This window comes from Manihot esculenta, chromosome 16 (genome assembly GCF_001659605.2).
Source record: "Manihot esculenta cultivar AM560-2 chromosome 16, M.esculenta_v8, whole genome shotgun sequence".
Classification (NCBI taxonomy): domain Eukaryota; kingdom Viridiplantae; phylum Streptophyta; class Magnoliopsida; order Malpighiales; family Euphorbiaceae; genus Manihot; species Manihot esculenta.
The window spans coordinates 1,379,404-1,398,301 of record NC_035176.2 but is presented as its reverse complement, the minus strand read 5'-3'; positions in this window follow the sequence as shown (position 1 = coordinate 1,398,301).

Sequence of the window (18,898 nt, the reverse complement as noted above, 5' to 3'; positions counted from 1 at the left end):
ATGGTCAAAGGAAAGGTTTTTTATTCAATCATGCTTATTCTCTTTGTATAAGCTCAATGCAACCTCTAAGAGTGACTTGCCCTTCTTTGAGCATTTTATTTTATTTTATTCAGCAGCACTTTTTTATTCTTGCCTGAAAAAGTCACTAACCTTTTTACGCGAAGGTGCATATTGGTGATACCCACCCCCGGTTACTCAGTTAGTCACTTGTTCAAGTGGCTACTAGCACTGTTCATAGCTTATTTGGCCATAGGAACAGGTTTTATGATTTGTGCTTTTGTGCTGGTTTTTCTTTTTCTTTTCTTTTCATGACAGTTTGGACAATTCACCTCATAAGGAGTTACACTAACTTTTTATTTGCATGTATTTATATTTTTATTTCCCTTGACCAATGCAAATTTAGAGATTCAATTCAAGAAAATAACTTCCAAAGTGAAGGTAGCACACTATAATTGATTCAATTTAGGCTTAAAGGGGTGTAAAATCAATGGGGTCATGAGATAGGAAGCTCTTTTAACCTTGTTATCTATGCTGAGTAGAGCAAAAGTTAAGTCAAAATTCTGTGTGTGTGTGTGCAAAAAGTGAAAAATGTGTGAAAAAATTTTGGTGTGTGTTTATGGGGCAAAAAAATGCAAAAAGAAACAAAAAGAAAGCAAAAAGATAATGTAAACGAAAAAAAAAATATAACCTAACAGTAAATACCCCTACACCTATCCCAAACATTGTCCTCAATGGTTAAACATTTATATAAAAAATTTAAGAAGGAAAGGGAAAGGGACTTCCTGGCCTGGGGGTGATTTGGCTAGTGATTTGGGCAAATCACTCGCCAAATCACTGTCTGTCATGGTGGTGGGGCAGAAAATGGTCCACCAGCAGCTGCAGCAAGTGCTCCATATGCTGCATTCTGTCCTTGATTCTGGTGAGATGAGCCTCCACCAAATGGTCTTGAGGTGTCTTTTATGTCCTCCAAGGTCCACCCAATTGCTTCTTTGTGCTTCCTCAACACCTTTAAGAGTTTTTTCTCTTCTTGCTGGCTGAGTTGATTGGATACTATGACTGGAAGTGTATTTCCAGCCTCCAAGTAGGTATATTTATGGTGTCCGGGCAGAGTCTTCAGATCCGGGGTGGTTGCTGTCTTCTGGTTTGCTGTCTGCTGTCTGCTGGTTGATTTGGGCAGATCTCCTGTTGATTTGGGCAGATCACCCTCTGTCATGTCTGTCTGCTCCAGTGATTTGGGCAAGTCGGGGTCTGTCTGCACTAGTGATTTGGGCAAATCACTCGCAAAAACTGCCCAAATCACTGTCTGGTCTGTCTTTGTGCTACTGCTGTCCATCTCTTCATACTTGCACAAATCGGCATTGAGTGAGTCATCTAGATCAAAATCAAAGATTTCTTGGCTTAAGTCATCAATGACATCAAGGCCATAAACAGGAGAAACATCTTTAGGGAATTTCATAGCTTCATGAACATTGAATTTGATAATTTCCCCTTCAAACTCCATGGTCAATGTGCCATCATGCACATCAATTTTTGTTCTTGCTGTGCTCAAGAATGGTCTCCCAAGTAAGATGTCAGAGGTGGTATTGCTCTTGTCTTCCTCCATGTCAATGACATAAAAATCAGTTGGGAAGACTAGTTGGTCCACTTGTACCAACACATCTTCAAGTACTCCCTTGGGATAGACAACGGATCGGTCAGCTAATTGGCTCACAATGCTGGTGCCCTTGAGTGTGCCTGCATTCAACAAGTTAAAGATGGAAAGGGTATGACATTGATTGAAGCTCCAAGGTCACACATGGCCTTCTTTATCCCCACATTGCCTATTTTGCATGAAACTGCGAACATCCCTCTATCCTTGCATTTGGTGGGAAGTTTCCTTTGAATGACAGCTGAGACACACTCCCCCACACTTACCTTTTCATGTTCGGCAAGTTTCCTTCTATTGGTGCATAGTTCTTTGAGAAATTTAGCATACCTTGGTATTTGTTTGATAGCATCAAGTAGAGGTATATTGATTTCCACCTTGCAGAGTGTCTCAAGTATCTCTTTCTCCTCTTTTTCTTTTTGAGATCTTGTAAATCTTTTAGGAAAGGGGGGAGGTACCTTGAATTTTTCTGTTGGTTGCTGTTTCTGCCTTTGACTGGATTCTGCCTGGACTGTTGATTTGGGCAGATCCTTCTCTGGTGATTTGGGCAGATCATTGCTGGGCTGCTCAGTCTGCCTAGCAATTGGGTCAGTGATTTGGGCAGATCGACTGCCCTGATCACTTTCTGGTAGATTTTCTTCCATGGCCTGTTTTTGCAATTTTTCAGTTCTACTGTCTTGCAACTCCTTTCCACTCCTTAATGTGATGGCACTAACATTTTGTCTTGGATTTATCTCAGTTTGGGAAGGTAGCTTTCCTTGTGATTCAAGCTTACTCAAGGATGAAGCCATTTGTCCCATTTGTTGCTTCTTTGCTGGCTGTTCAAGAGCTGTTTCAGTGGTGTATGATGCTGGTTCAGCAAGTGCAATAACTTCTGGTTCAGTTGTGTCAATTTCTGAGGTTGCTGGTGTTTGGACAACAACAAGGGATGCAATGGTGGTAGATTCAGCACTTGCTGATTTTTGGACAGCAGGTTCAGCAATTGCTTATGTAATTGTGGAATTTTCAGCAGGTGGACAACAACTGCTGTCTCTATTTGCAGTAGGTTGGACAGTAGCAAAGTCTGAATTTTTGACAATAGTTGCTATCTCTTGGATGGCAGAAGCTTCAACAAGTGTTGTTTGGGCAGTAGCTGGTTCAGATTCAAGTGTAGTGGTGATTTGTACAGCAGACTCAACAGCTCGGTCTGTCTCTTGGGAACCTTCGTCATCGTTCCATAGATCTTGAAGCTCTTCCTCTCTTCTTAATATGTGCGCGTTCACTGAGTTGACCGCTTCATCCACTTGCTGTTGGAGAATTTTCCCAGAAATTTCCAATTTCCTCACCATCTCTTCAAGTTTCATATTGGAGTTTTGAGGTGTTGCTTGGGCTTGATAGTTTTGGTAGTAGTTAACCCTTGCATAGTCATAATTCGGGTGGTCCCTCCAATATGGATTGTAGGTATCAAGGTAGGGATCATGTCTTGGCTGGCTATTGAATCCTCCAAAGGCGTGTACTTGCTGGTAATCCTCATAAAGTGTAGGACATCGATCAGTTGGGTGTCCTACATATGTGCAAATCCCACATGGTCTGATTTGCTGAAGTTGTTGAACTTGTCGAGCTTGACCTATACCATAATTTCTCACAATAGAGGTTCATTCAGAAATTTGAGAAGAGAGAAAAGACATACTTACCGTAGCCATGCTTGTAAGGTCTTGGCAGTGTGTTCAATTTCAGGATCGTAAAGAAGAGCTTCTTTACGATCAGCCCTGGTCAAAAAAGGAAAAATACGTTAGTTAGATCAAATCCCCGGCAACGGCGCCAATTTTTGATAGCAGTTGTCGAAGCCGTAAAAAATAAACCTATTAAACAATCAACAATTCACTTGTAGATAGTGGCAATAGGGTCGAACCACAGGGATTTGACACTACGGATTTTCCAAATAATGACTTGGACAAGTAAGTAACAAGAAATTAAAAAAGGGAGGTTTTGTTTTGATGGTTAAAACTAAATAGCAAGAGAAAGCAATTGTAATATCCGGCTAGACTCCGGTATCGGAATTCCTACCGTTCGGTGGAATCTCGGATGTCGGAAACCTCTAGAAGGGTAAAATCATATTTTTATAAAATGTTTTAATGTATTTCATGGGTTTAACCAAGAAAGAAATTAAGTTTTGAATGAAAATAGTCTTGAGAGGAAGACTCAGGTTCGGCCGCCGAACCTCAAGTTCGGCCGCCGAACATGCATGCACTTCGGGAGTGCTTTAGGCCCCCGAAGGCATAAGTGAGGGAAGTCCAGGTTCGGCCGCCGAACATGGCATGCATGCAGAGGCACGTTAGGCCCCCGAAAGTGGCCTGGCCAGCCACCTATAAAAGGGTCCCCTTGTCCGAATGGGCGAGCTTTTCTCCCCATTTTCGGCCAAGGTGAGTTCTCCGCCGTCCCTTGCCGATTTTGAGTCTTTTTCTTCAAATCTTTCATGATTTTCATGAGTTTTTACTTTGTTTTGAAGATTTTTGAGCAAAGAGCAAGTTTTGAGGCTTGGAAGACTCAGGAGCTCTTTTCCTTTGGTTTCCAAGTTTAGGTCATCTCTCTCTCGATCTTCAAGAGGTAAGAGCCGATCTTGAGCTCATTGTATATTTTAAACAAGTTTTAAGTTGATCTATCGGGTAGAAATGCATGTTTAGGTTAGTTGAACTTTGTTAGGTTTTATGTGATTATATGGTCAATGTGGGTTGGATATGCATGTTTGATGTGTTTGAGTTGGGGTTTAGGATAGTTTGAGACCCCTATGTGTTGATGCAAGTGTCTATGCATGATTTGAGAGAGTTGGATGCTTGATTGGAGGGTTTGGGAGGAAAGTGTGCATTGAAAAGCTGAGTTTCTGCCCTTTTGGGAGAAACCAGGTTCGGCAGCCGAACCTGTCAGTGAGGCAAGTCTTTCGGCTGCCGAAGCCTGCCCCCGAAAATGGACTTTCGTCTCTGGAGGGCACTTTCGGCCGCCAAAGGTACCGTCGAACCTGCACGACTTTCGGCTCTGGAGGGACTTTCGGCCGCCGAACCTGCCGCCGAAAGTGCCCTGTGCAGCCCTCCTTTGCATGTTTTCTATGATTGTTTTAAGGTGTTTTAGGGGGTTTTTGGGGAGTATTTTAGAGTCATGTTCATGAATGTTTGGTCCCTCATTTAAGTCCACCTGTGTAGGTTCGGACTCGAGGAACCGAGGATCCCAGCAGCGACTCAGTCGCTTCAGAGTCAGTAGAGCTTCAGCCAGAGGTGAGTGGAATAAACACTTATGTTTTAAAGCAAATAAATATAGATTTGAGTATGTTCATGCATCACGAATGCATGTGATATTCTAGGTTGTTTGCATTAGAATTCACAAATATGTTGCATTGCATAATTTGATGATGATGTGGATGGATGTTGGATGATCCTTAGTCCTCAATATGATACGATGTAATATGGTACGGTATGATATGGTATGGAAGTTCGGTTGACCCATTCTACGTCCCGGCACATTGGAATGTTATGATATGTTATGTTTAAGAGAAAGACCGGTTGACCCATTCTACGTCCTGGCACCTTGGAATGTAGAGGACTATTGGTGACAATACCATCCTTGATGTGATTTGTTTGTGATGTGTTGCATCTCATGAAAGCATGAAATTTAAATTGAATGTTTATTTATTCTGCTCACTGGGCTTTATAGCTCACCCCTCTCCCTTAACCCCTAGATTTGCAGGTACAGGGTAGACCAGGAGGTCAGCAGGAGTAGAGTCAGGTTGTTTGTAATAGCTAGATGTGGACATGAATATGAATATGATGTAATGTATAAGTAAAGTATTGTAATGTTATGTAATGATGCTTATGGGAGTTTAGAGTTGTGCTTGACCATAGTATTATGTTAATCCCTTTCTAGTACATGATCTTAATGTTTAATGATGATTATTATAAACCAAACTTAATTTATGTTATGTCACCCCATTGGAGCATTGATGAGGACTCCAAGGTGGGGTTAATGTTTATGTTTATGAATAATGCATGCACAGGTTGAGTTTGGTGATTGAATGGAAAGAAAAGTTCAAAATTTTTATGTATGTTGTTGATCATGTATAGGATTAAACAGGTTCACAGGATGAATGTTTGGCTTGCTACGGGTCCCGGCTGCCTTAAGCCGATCTGGATCCTAGCGCCGGTAGCGGTCCGATTTTCGGGTCGTTACAGATTGGTATCAGAGCCCTAGGTTCATATGGTCGAACCTAGAGTGTCGGGCTCATAGAGGTTATAGAAGGTCAAGCACAATAGGAAGATCATGTCCACTAGGATAGGATGTAGAGTCCTGTCTTGAATGATGATGTGAAATGCCATGACTATATGAATGTGCATTAATGGTATGCTATGTATGTGATGCGGGTTCATGTGTTTGCACATGAACCATTTGATGCTAATGTTTATGTGTTGTGTGCTGTTTCAGTAAACAGGATGAGAGGAACTCGTCGATCTGCATGATTGACTGGAGTACCACCCCAGGACGAGGGCACTGATGCCCGTCCTCCTACATTGCCTAGGGCAATGTCAAGTCGGTCCAGCAGAGAAAGAGTAGTAAGAGACCCTAGAAGGTCTTTGGATCTAGGTAGAAGCAGATTAGTGAGGGGAACAGTGCAAGGGGATATGTCAGAGGATGTGGGGGATCAGATGGATGTGGATCAAAGGAGGGATGGCAGTCTCGGAGTAAGTATGTAGGAAGAGGGTATGGGAGAGTCCCAAGGAGGCACTCAGGCCTCGGGATTTATTCAGCCACCTTACTACCCACCCTTTTCACATAATCTCGGGTATTCGATGGGAGGTACATCGGATTACCCCAGTTTTAACCCTTATCACTCTCAGATGCCATACCCACCATTTTATCCACAGTACCCACAGTACCCTATGTATCCACCCCCACCCTACCATCCAGGCACAGCAAATCCTACCCCGGGGGATGCTGCACCTCCTCCACCACCACCAGCCCCTACTGTCCCAGAAACCCAAATGCCTAAACCTAGCTCATCTGGGGGGAGCAAGGTCAAGATGACCGATTACATGAAGCTGGATGCTCCCCAGTATGAAACCGGTGATGACCCGTTTGTGTACCTCGAAAGGGTCAAGACAATTACAGATGAGATAGGAGCTGATGACAGTAGAGCCATTCAGATGGCTGGGTTCACACTAAAATGCAAGAAGGCCCGAGAGTGGTTTAAGAACTATGTGAGCCCGAGGTTGGACAGCCTATCATGGGAGGAGTTTGCAAATGAGTTTGCAGGATGGGCTTTCCCTGACAGTTCAAGAGAATTGAAGCTGATTGAGTTCGAACAGCTGAGGCAGACGGATGAGATGAGTGTGGATGAGTATACAGACAAATTCTTGGAGCTGTTGCCGTTTGCTGGGCAGAATCTAGACACAGATCAGAAGAAGTCAAGGAGGTATATCATGAATCTCCATTCCAGGTATTCCTCCTTGATTCAGTCAACAGAGAGGGAGAGTTTCCATGCCATAGTGGATATGGCTCGAAGGATGGAGGCTAGTGCTATAATCGAAGGGAAAGTCAAGCAGTCAGTGGCACAGCCTTCTGGTTTCAAGACCCCAGGTGGGGGAAAGTTAGACCCTTCTTCTCTGAGTTCAGGCAGTAAGAGGTGGGGCAACACCACCAGGAAGCCAAAGAAGAACAAGTTTTGGAGCAAGATCAAGTCAGGTCTGGGATTAGGAGGTAGCTCGAGCTCAGGTGCAGATAATGCAGTATGCAAGAAGTGTGGGAAGCCGCACAAAGGAGTATGTCTGGTTGGGACGACAGCCTGCTTTAGATGTGGGCAGGAGGGACACATGGCACGGGAGTGTCCTAGGGCAGCTTTTGTGGCACAGTCTCAGCAGACAGCTTCTGGTAGTGTGGCTCAGCCAGTAGCTCCAGCCGCAACTCAGGCTAGTGGCAGAGGCAGAGGAAGAGGGGCAGCCTCTTCTTCAGCAGGCTTCAGGGGTGAGGGTCCATCAGCTCCAGCACGGATCTTCACCATGATACAGCAAGAGGCAAATGCATCGAACACAGTGGTGTCAGGTAATCTCATCATTGGTTGTTCTGATGTGTATGCATTAATGGACCCTGGTGCATCTCATTCTTTCATTGCTCCGAGGGCCGTCGAGAGGTTGGGATTGATGGTCTCTGGGTTAGAGTGTCCCCTATGGGTCAGTGGGCCCAAGTGTGACCCGTCGGTGGCAGAGTCAGTCTGCCAGTATAGTCCAGTTTTTGTTGAGGGGAGATGCCTTTCTGCCGACCTTGTGGTTCTAGATTTGACAGATTTTGACGTCATTCTAGGGATGGATTGACTATCTACCCATGGTGCTACCTTGGACTGCAGAGACAAGGTAGTCAAGTTTAGATGTCAGGATGGGTCAGAGGTCGTCTTCAGAGGAGACAGGGAGAGTACACCTAGAGGTTTGATATCAGCCCTACAGGCTCGTAGGCTGCTCAGGAGAGGTTGTCAGAGTTTTCTGGCTCATGTGAGGGAGCTGGATAGTCATGTTAGAGGGCCCGCCTCAGTGTCCGTGGTCAGTGAGTTCTTAGACGTTTTCCCAAACGAGCTGTCAGGTTTACCACCTGCTAGGGAGATAGAGTTCGAAATTGAATTGATGCCTGGAACCAGACCGATCTCTATTCCTCCCTACAGGATGGCACCAACAGAATTGAAGGAGCTTAAGGAGCAGTTGCAAGAGTTGGTAGATAGAGGATTCATCCGACCGAGTACCTCAGCTTGGGGTGCTCCAGTGCTATTTGTGAAAAAGAAGGATGGATCTCTCAGAATTTGTATCGACTACAGGCAGTTGAACAAGGTCACTACCAAGAATAAGTACCCGTTGCCAAGGATCGACGATCTATTTGACTAGCTAGCCGGAGTAGGTTGTTTCTCCAAAATAGATCTAAGATCGGGGTACCATCAGCTAAGGATAAGAGAAGAGGATGTGCCGAAGACAACATTCAGGACCAGATATGGGCATTATGAGTTCCTTGTGATGCCGTTCGGGTTAACCAATGCCCCTACAGTATTCATGGATCTCATGAACAGAGTGTTTAGCCAGTACCTGGATCACTTTGTTATTGTCTTCATAGATGATATCTTAGTGTATTCCAGGAGTGCAGAGGAGCATGCCCATCATCTGAGGTTAGTTCTGCAGACCTTGAGGGAATATGGCTTGTATGCCAAGTTCTCCAAGTGTGAGTTCTGGCTGAGGAGCATCTTCTTCTTGGGGCATGTGGTGTCAGAAAATGGAATCGAGGTAGACCCCAAGAAAGTGGAAGCTGTAGCTAACTGGCCTAGACCCACTACGGTGACAGAGATCAAGAGTTTCTTGGGTTTGGCAGGTTACTACAGGAGGTTCGTTCAAGACTTCTCTAAGATTGCAGCTCCCATGACCAGATTGACTAAGAAGAACCAGAGGTTCGTGTGGACCGACCAGTGTGAAGAGAGCTTTGAGGAGCTAAAGAAGAGGTTGACTTCAGCACCGGTGTTAGCTCTACCGACTAGTAATGAGGACTTCACAGTCTTTTGCGATGCGTCCCGTGTGGGACTGGGTTGTGTGCTAATGCAAAATGAAAGGGTGATTGCTTATGCTTCTAGACAGCTAAAGAAGCACGAGTTGAATTACCCTACACATGACCTAGAGATGGCAGCAATAATCTTTGCACTTAAGATGTGGAGGCATTACCTCTATGGGGTTAAATGTGAGATCTTCACAGATCATAAAAGCCTGCAGTACATCCTGAGTCAGAGAGAGCTGAATATGAGGAAGAGAAGATGGGTGGAACTGCTCAATGACTATGATTGCAAGATCCAGTACCATCCGGGTAAGGCGAATGTTGTGGCCGACGCCTTAAGCCAAAAATCACTTGGCAGTTTGTCCCATATTTCAGCAGAGAGGAGGCCATTGGTGAGGCAGTTCTTCGAGCTCATGAATGAAGGTCTACAGTTGGAGTTGTCTGGTACAGGTGCTTTAGTTGCCCAGATGAGAGTGGCACCCGTGTTTCTAGAGCAGGTGGCTCAGAAACAGCATGAGGACCCAGAGTTAGTGAAGATTGCCAGGACTGTTCAGTCGGACAAGGATAGTGAGTTCAGATTTGACAGTAAGGGGATCCTCCGCTATGGAAACAGATTGTGTGTACCAGATGACGTAGGGCTGAAGGGAAACATTATGAGAGAGGCTCATAATGCCAGATACAGCGTTCACCCCGGAGCCACCAAGATGTATCGAGATCTGAAGAAGGTGTATTGGTGGCCAGCTATGAAAAGAGAAGTGGCACAGTTTGTGTCAGCCTGCAAAGTGTGTCAGAGGGTGAAGCTGGAATATCAGAAGCCGGCTGGAATGCTTAACCCACTACCTATTCTAGAGTGGAAATGGGAGAATATAGCTATGGACTTCGTGGTGGGGCTACCGGCGGCGTCCAACAGATTGGACTCCATATGGGTGATTATGGACAGACTCACCAAATCTGCTCACTTCATCCCTGTCAGGAGTGGCTATTCTGTGGACAAGTTAGCGCAGGTGTATGTTGATGAGGTTGTCAGGTTGCATGGGGTTCCTGTTTCAATAGTGTCTGATAGAGGGCCCCAGTTCACCTCCAGGTTTTGGCGGAGTCTGCAGAACGCTATGGGTACCAGGTTGGATTTTAGCACTGCTTTCCATCCTCAGATGGACGGACAATCAGAGAGGACCATCCAAACAATAGAAGATATGCTCAGAATGTGTGTGCTGGATTTTGGCGGTTCTTGGAGGCAGCATCTACCTTTAGTGGAGTTTGCCTACAATAACAGCCATCATGCCAGCATAGGGATGGCCCCATATGAAGCTTTGTATGGAAGGAAGTGCAGGTTGCCTGTCTGTTGGAAAGAAGTAGGAGAAAAGGCCTTGGCAGGGCCTGAGCTAGTAGAGATCACCAGCAGAGTGGTACCCATCATCAGAGAAAGGATCAAGATTGCTGCAAGCAGGCAAAAGAGTTATGCAGATATCCGCAGAAGGCAAGTAGAGTTTCAGGAGGGGGATTTGGTATTGCTCAAGGTGTCTCCAATGAAGGGGGTGATTCGGTTCGGGAAGAAAGGCAAGCTAGCTCCACGGTACATCGGACCCTTTGAAGTCTTGCAAAAGGTTGGGAATGTATCGTACAAGCTGGACTTACCTGCTTCAATGGAAAGAATCCATCCGGTTTTCCATGTTTCTATGTTGAGGAAATTCGTGTCAGATCCGGGCAAGGTTCTTAGTGAGCCTGATGTGGAGATCCAAGAGGATCTCACCTATGTTGAACAGCCAGTACGGATCCTAGACACCCAGATCAGAAAGCTAAGGAACAAGGAAATCCCGATGGTGAAAGTCCTTTTGAATCACCACAACATCGAAGAGTGTACCTAGGAGACACGGGAGTCTATGCTCCGGCAATATCCTCATCTCTTCTAAGGTGAGTTTTTATGTGCTTTGTATGAATGCTTATGTTTTATGCCATGCTATGTTTGTTTGGTGAACATTCGGGGACGAATGTTCTTAAGGGGGGAAGAATGTAATACCCGGCTAGACTCCAGTATCGGAATTCCTACCGTCCGGTGGAATCTCGGATGTCGGAAACCTCTAGAAGGGTAAAATCATATTTTTATAAAATGTTTTAATGTATTTCATGGGTTTAAACAAGAAAGAAATTAAGTTTTGAATGAAAATAGTCTTGAGAGGAAGACTCAGGTTCGGCCGCCGAACATGCATGCACTTCGGGAGTGCTTTAGGCCCCCGAAGGCATAAGTGAGGGAAGTCCAGGTTCGGCAGCCGAACATGGCATGCATGCAGAGGCACGTTAGGCCCCCGAAAGTGGCCTGGCCAGCCACCTATAAAAGGGTCCCCTTGTCCGAATGGGCGAGCTTTTCTCCCCATTTTCGGCCAAGGTGAGTTCTCCGCCGTCCCTCGCCGATTTTGAGTCTTTTTCTTTAAATCTTTCATGATTTTCATGAGTTTTTACTTTGTTTTGAAGATTTTTGAGCAAAGAGCAAGTTTTGAGGCTTGGAAGACTCAGGAGCTCTTTTCCTTTGGTTTCCAAGTTTAGGTCATCTCTCTCTCGATCTTCAAGAGGTAAGAGCCGATCTTGAGCTCATTGTATATTTTAAACAAGTTTTAAGTTGATCTATGGGGTAGAAATGCATGTTTAGGTTAGTTGAACTTTGTTAGGTTTTATGTGATTATATGGTCAATGTGGGTTGGATATGCATGTTTGATGTGTTTGAGTTGGGGTTTAGGATAGTTTGAGACCCCTATGTGTTGATGCAAGTGTCTATGCATGATTTGAGAGAGTTGGATGCTTGATTGGAGGGTTTGGGAGGAAAGTGTGCATTGAAAAGCTGAGTTTCTGCCCTTTTAGGAGAAACCAGGTTCGGCAGCTGAAAGGACTTTCGGCCGCCGAACCTGTCAGTGAGGCAAGCCTTTCAGCTGCCGAAGCCTGCCCCCGAAAATGGACTTTCGTCTCTGGAGGGCACTTTCGGCCGCCGAAGGTGCCGCCGAACCTGTATGACTTTCGGCTCTGGAGGGACTTTCGGCCTCCGAATCTGCCACCGAAAGTGCCCTGTGCAGCCCTCCTTTGCATGTTTTCTATGATTGTTTTAAGGTGTTTTAGGGGGTTTTTGGGGAGTATTTTAGAGTCATGTTCATGAATGTTTGGTCCCTCATTTGAGTCCACCTGTGTAGGTTCGGACCCTAGGAACCGAGGACCCCAGCAGTGAGTCAGTCGCTTTAGAGTCAGTAGAGCTTCAGCCAGAGGTGAGTGGAATAAACACTTATGTTTTAAAGCAAATAAATATAGATTTGAGCATGTTCATGCATCACGAATGCAATGTGATATTCTAGGTTGTTTGCATTAGAATTCACGAATATGTTGCATTGCATAATTTGATGATGATGTGGATGGATGTTGGATGATCCTTAGTCCTCAATATGATACGATGTAATATGGTACGGTATGATATGGTATGGAAGTCCGGTTGACCCATTCTACGTCCCGGCACTATGTAAGAGAAAGACCGGTTGACCCATTCTACGTCTCGGCACGTTGGAATGTTATGATATGTTATGTTTAAGAGAAAGACCGGTTGACCCATTCTACGTCCCGGCACCTTGGAATGTAGAGGACTATTGGTGACAATACCATCATTGATGTGATTTGTTTGTAATGTGTTGCATCTCATGAAAACATGAAATTTAAATTGAATGTTTATTTATTCTGCTCACTGGGCTTTATAGCTCACCCCTCTCCCTTAACCCCCAGATTTGCAGGTACAGGGTAGACTAGGAGGTCAGCAGGAGTAGAGTCAGGTTGTTTGTAATAGCTAGATGTGGACATGAATATGAATATGATGTAATGTATAAGTAAAGTATTGTAATGTTATGTAATGATGCTTATGGGAGTTTAGAGTTGTGCTTGACCATAGTATTATGTTAATCCCTTTCTAGTACATGATCTTAATGTTTAATGATGATTATTGTAAACCAAACTTAATTTATGTTATGTCACCCCATTGGAGCATTGATGAGGACTCCAAGGTGGGGTTAATGTTTATGTTTATGAATAGTGCATGCACAGGTTGAGTTTGGTGATTGAATGGAAAGAAAATTTCAAAATTTTTATGTATGTTGTTGATCATGTATGGGATTAAACAGGTTCACAGGATGAATGTTTGGCTTGCTACGGGTCCCGGCGGCCTTAAGCCGATCTGGATCCTAGCGCCGGTAGCGGTCCGATTTTCGGATCGTTACAGCAATAATTTAAATAGATGAGAATTTCAATAGGAGAAGAATTCTAGTTGAAGAATGGATATATTTCAGATTGTTTAGAATTGATCATTGATTCTTTAACACTCCTGTTTATTTCAATAAATTAGTTTAGGATATGGAAGACGCTTCTCACAATCCAAATTCCTCCTTAGTTCTAGTTTAATTAGGAAACGTTCGCTAATCAAACACTAGTTAACAAATTGCCAAGGAACGTCCTTGGGGCTTTTAGCATCGAATAACTGTTAACTGCATTAAGACTTAGAGAAACCTAATTCTAACCTTACCAACCGCGTGGTCAAGTTTAGATTATGCAACTTGATTAAATGTGTGTTTAAATAATCTAAGCAATTACGGACCTAAATTATTCAAACAATTGTTACTCAAGCAATTAAAAGCAATAGGTCTAAATTGATTCTAAAAGCAAAGCAACAATTATAGAAAGATCAAATTGTATAAATATTGAAAATAAATAGAAGTTTAACAATGGAGATTTAAATCTCCCAATACATCACAAATCTGAATATTCCAACTTCAACTAGAAAGGAATGGAATTTAGCCACTCATGGTGGACTAAATCACAAAAGAAAAGAAGAAAAGAAAGGCTGCTGTGATTCTGGAGAATTTCTGAAGCTAAGAGATGCTGATCAGAGGTACCTTTTGCTGGTTTGGGCTGTCTTCTTATAGGTGGAGAGTCCTATCCATTTAGGGTTTTTAAATCCTTTTTTGATTTGGTCTTTGATTCCTTTAATTCCCCTTTTGATATTGAATTTAATTGCAAATGGAATTCCTTAGGTGAGAAACTCTTTCGTGGCTCTTGGGACTGTGATGGTAGTGATTGAGGTTGATTTGGACTTCTCAAAATTTGAAATTCTGTTTTCTGCACAATTTTCCGCTCTGCTGTCAATTTCTGCTGTCAATGTGATTGGGGCGGGTGATTTGGGCAGATCACTTGTCCGATTTGCCCCAATCGCTTTCTGTGAGTCAGTTCAGTTTTTAGCTTTCTGTCTCTGCGAGTGATTTGGCCAGTTTCTGCGAGTGATTTGGCCAAATCACTTTGACCCAGTCACTTTTTCAGCTTTTTCTGCATTTTTTCTCCAATTTTCCAATTTCTTCATTTTCTGTAAAAATAAGATAAAAACCATAAATTAAACTAAAAATTATGTAAATAAGCAATAATAAATATAATAAAAATGTGGCTAAATTATGCTTGATCACTTATGCTTCTAGAAAACTTAGACCACATGAATTAAATTATCACACCCATAATTTAGAATTAGCTGTAGTTGTGTTTGCATTAAAGACATGGAGGCATTATCTTTATGGCGGGACTTGCCCGATTTTTACAGATTACAAGAGTTTAAAGTATCTTCTCACACAGAAGGAGTTGAATTTAAGGTAGAGACGGTGGATTGAGTTACTTAAGGACTACGACTGTACCATTGAATATCATCTAGGTAAAGCTAATATGGTAGCTGATGCCCTTAGTCGCAAGTCCTTTAGTAATTTAGCTTATCTCGAAACAGTTCGGCTTCCCTTGTTACTAGAGATCAGATCCTTAAGGGTAGAACTAGCAATGGATGATGCAGGAGCATTGTTGGCAACTCTCAAAGTTCGACCAGTTTTGATAGAAAAAGTCGGAGAAGCCCAAAATCAAGATGAGCAGATGAGTAAGATCAGTAATGAGGTAAGAGATGGCACCCTACTGACTTTTCCCTAAGGGAGGATAGGACTTTAATGTTTTGTGATAGATTATGTGTACCCAAAGTGGAAAGCTTGAAGAGAGAAATTATGGAGGAAGTCCATTGTTCTGCTTACTCTATGCATCGAGGAAGTGCAAAAATGTATAAAGATCTTAAAGAAAATTATTGGTGGCCATACATGAAGAAAGAAATAGCTGACTTTGTGTCCACATGCTTAGTATGCCAACAGATTAAAGCAGAACATCAACATCCAACAGGAAAGCTGTAATTGCTCTCTATCCCATAATGGAAATGGAAACACATTACTATGGATTTTATTTCTGGGTTGCCTCGTACTTCTCATGGACATAATGCAGTATGGGTGATAGTTGATAGATTAGCCAAGTCAGCAAACTTTTTGCCTGTCAGGATGGATTATTCTTTGGATAAATTAGCAGAGATCTATGTCAATGAGATTGTAAGACTTCATGGTGCTCCAGTTTCTATTGTTTCAGATAGAGATCTAAGATTCACTTTTCGATTTTGGCCTAACTTGCAAAATGCTTTAGGCACTAAGTTGAAGTTTAGCACTTCCTTTCACCCTCAAACAGATGGTCAATCAGAAAGAACTATTCAGACCTTGGAGGTTATGCTGAGGGCTTGTGTGATGGAGTTTAGAGGAAGTTGGGATAGGTATGTGCATTTAATGGAGTTTTCTTATAATAATAGTTATCGTGCTAGTATCGGCATGGCTCCTTATAAAGTTTTGTATGGGAGAAGATGCAGAACACCATTGTGTTGGAATGAGGTAGGAGAAAGACAATTAGAAGGTCGAGAATTAGTGCAACATACTACAGATAAAATTCAGACGATCAGAAGTAGATTAAAAGTAGCACAAGACAGACAGAAGCGTTATGCAGATCTAAAAAGAAGGGATATTGAATATAATGTTGGTGACAAGGTATTTCTAAAGATCTCTCCTTGGAAAAGGGTTGTACGTTTTGGTAGATGTGGAAAATTGAGTCCATGATTCATAAGACCATATGAGATTTTAGAGAGAATTGGACCAGTTGCTTATTGTTTAGCACTACCTCCAGAGCTATCACAGATTTATGATGTCTTTCAGGTATCCGTGTTAAGGAGACACAGAAGTGATCCTTCCCACATCTTCCAGAAACAACCTATCGAATTGAGAGAAGATTTAACGTACGAAGAAGAGCCAATAGAGATCATTGCCAAAGAAGAGAAGGTTCTAAGGAGCAAGATAATACCCATAGTTAAAGTTCGATGGAGTAACCACTCTACTAAAGAAGCTACTTGGAAAAAAGAAGGGAATGTGCGAATTCAATTTTCACATTTATTTCCTTCATCAGGTATGTAAAGTTTCAAGGACGAAATTTCTTTTAGGAGAAAAGAATTATTATACCCGGCCCGCTTATAAAAAAAAGTCCATAAACATATATATATATTAAAATAAAATTAAAAATAATAATAAATAAATAAATAAATAATTAATTAATTAATTAAAAGTTCTGGTTTCGGGACCCTTCCCAAAACCAAAGCAATTTGTGTCCGTCATCTTCCTCAGATTAAGAATAACAGACTAATTTAAACAAAAAATTTCACCCTTTTAATCCAAATCTCTTCCCCTCAACCCAATCAATCTATAAACTTTTAAAATTCTCAGCTAGATCTTAATTTAAATTAATATCTTGATAAAAAATTCAGTAATTTCTTACAGAGACTTCAATATTTGGATAGGTAAATTTTATCCTTTTTAATCAAATTATTACGATATAATTTATTTTCTCTACCATTTAATAGTGATTTTTGCAATCTGAATTTTAAAAGAGGATATGGTTTAGTTAGACCCAATTAATGAGATTCTATATTTTTTTTAAATTGATGATTTTCATAGGTTAATCTAAATAATATTTATAGTTTATTGTGTATTTTTATTGAGTCTGTGTAATTTTAGGAGGTCTAGTTATGCCGAAATATTGCTCAATTTTTCTTAAAAATATATATATAAACATATTTAAAATTTCGCATTTTATGTTTTATATTTTCATCATATAATATTTATTTATCACTTGATATATTATTTTTCTTCTTAATTTTATTGAACGACCCAGCTTCCAGACAATAGGGTGCTCCTACAAACTAAGGTTATTTTGCTTCCAGTACTGGTGAGCAGATAAATATGTAACATTGATACTTTTCTTAAATATATTTATATATGTATATGCTATTTTATTTATTTAAAATGGAAAATGATAAAATGAATTTATATTTATTGAATGAATGAAAATTGAATTTAAAGTACAGCTGAATAAATAGCCGAATACACTCTGTATATGCACTGAACAGATAATACATTATACTGTCTTTGGGACAGCTCTTGATATACAGATAGCTTTTGGGGCATATGTCAGATGGTCACCCTTTGGGGTACCTCTACACATGTGTATGACCAGTATTTTATTAGTTCTTGGGCCAAAATTATCATCATAGAGCCTAAGATATCAGTATCACTCTCAGACTGTCATTATTTTATTTCATTACACCTGAGATGTCAGCATTATCCACAGGGAGCATATTATGAGTGTATGCAGATTTTATTTTTTACATTTATAAATTTTATATTTATTATTCAGCAGTGAAATCTTAGCAATTTATATTCATCTTATTTTGTATTGATTGAATTAAACTGTATTTATTCAGCTGACTTATTTTAGCAAAGTATTCGGTACTATTAAGTACCTAAACTTTATCTTTTCCCTTTATTATTTATTTATTCGCTTAGTGAGTAAATTGTATTCACCCCTTATACTTTTAATATTTTTATCTTTTCCCTTTATTATTTATTTATTCGTTTAGTGAGTAAATTGTACTCACCCCTTATACTTTTAATATTACCGATTCTTTTTGGTGATCCACTTCTAGCAGTTTTCATCTTCTAGTTTTGTCATTCCTTCCACTTCGTCCACTCAGAATCTAGAGGAGGTCAGACCAATTTTAAGTTCTTTGCAACTTTTTTATAATTTTGGGAGATAATATATAAATTGTATATTCAAGTGCTGGATATATTTTGTTTAGTGTAAATATATTATGAATTGACTAGACCATCCATCAGTCCTCTCTTATATGTTTAATATTTTAAAATTATAGCAGATTATATATATTTATATGTATAAATATCAGGAAAAATTCTGTCAGTTTTTCGATTCATATCCGTCTCTATAGATTAGAGAATTGGTGTGACATGATGTCTCCTCCTAAAACAAGTCTATTTGTTTCCAAGACTCCTTAGGGGAGAGTGACTAAATAGCCACCGATTGGGGTTGGATCCAGTTGTGTCTTCATTCCTTGTAGACCGTTTTCCGTCTATAATGGAGGTGAGAATTATGATAACGATTATATTGATGATAATACATAATTAATATTTTACTCCTGGAATAAAATAAGTAGTTTGTTTATGAATTTTTATATTCAATTCTTGTCTCTTGTGTTTACAGTAAGATTTTTTATTGCCAGCTATCTATTGATTTCGTTATTCAGTTATATAATTTTAAACTCATCAAATTATTTATATTTATTGAATATCAAATAATCCTAAAAACTGATTTAGTTTGAAAGTGTTCAAATTAAGTGCATGAATAACATGCAGGAAAGAAAACAGGAAGGTTCAAAGTTGAAACTGTGGAGAAAGAAAATTTGATTTTCTCTTTAACTTGTTTTAACAAAACTCTGAACATAATACTTTTCTCTTTTAC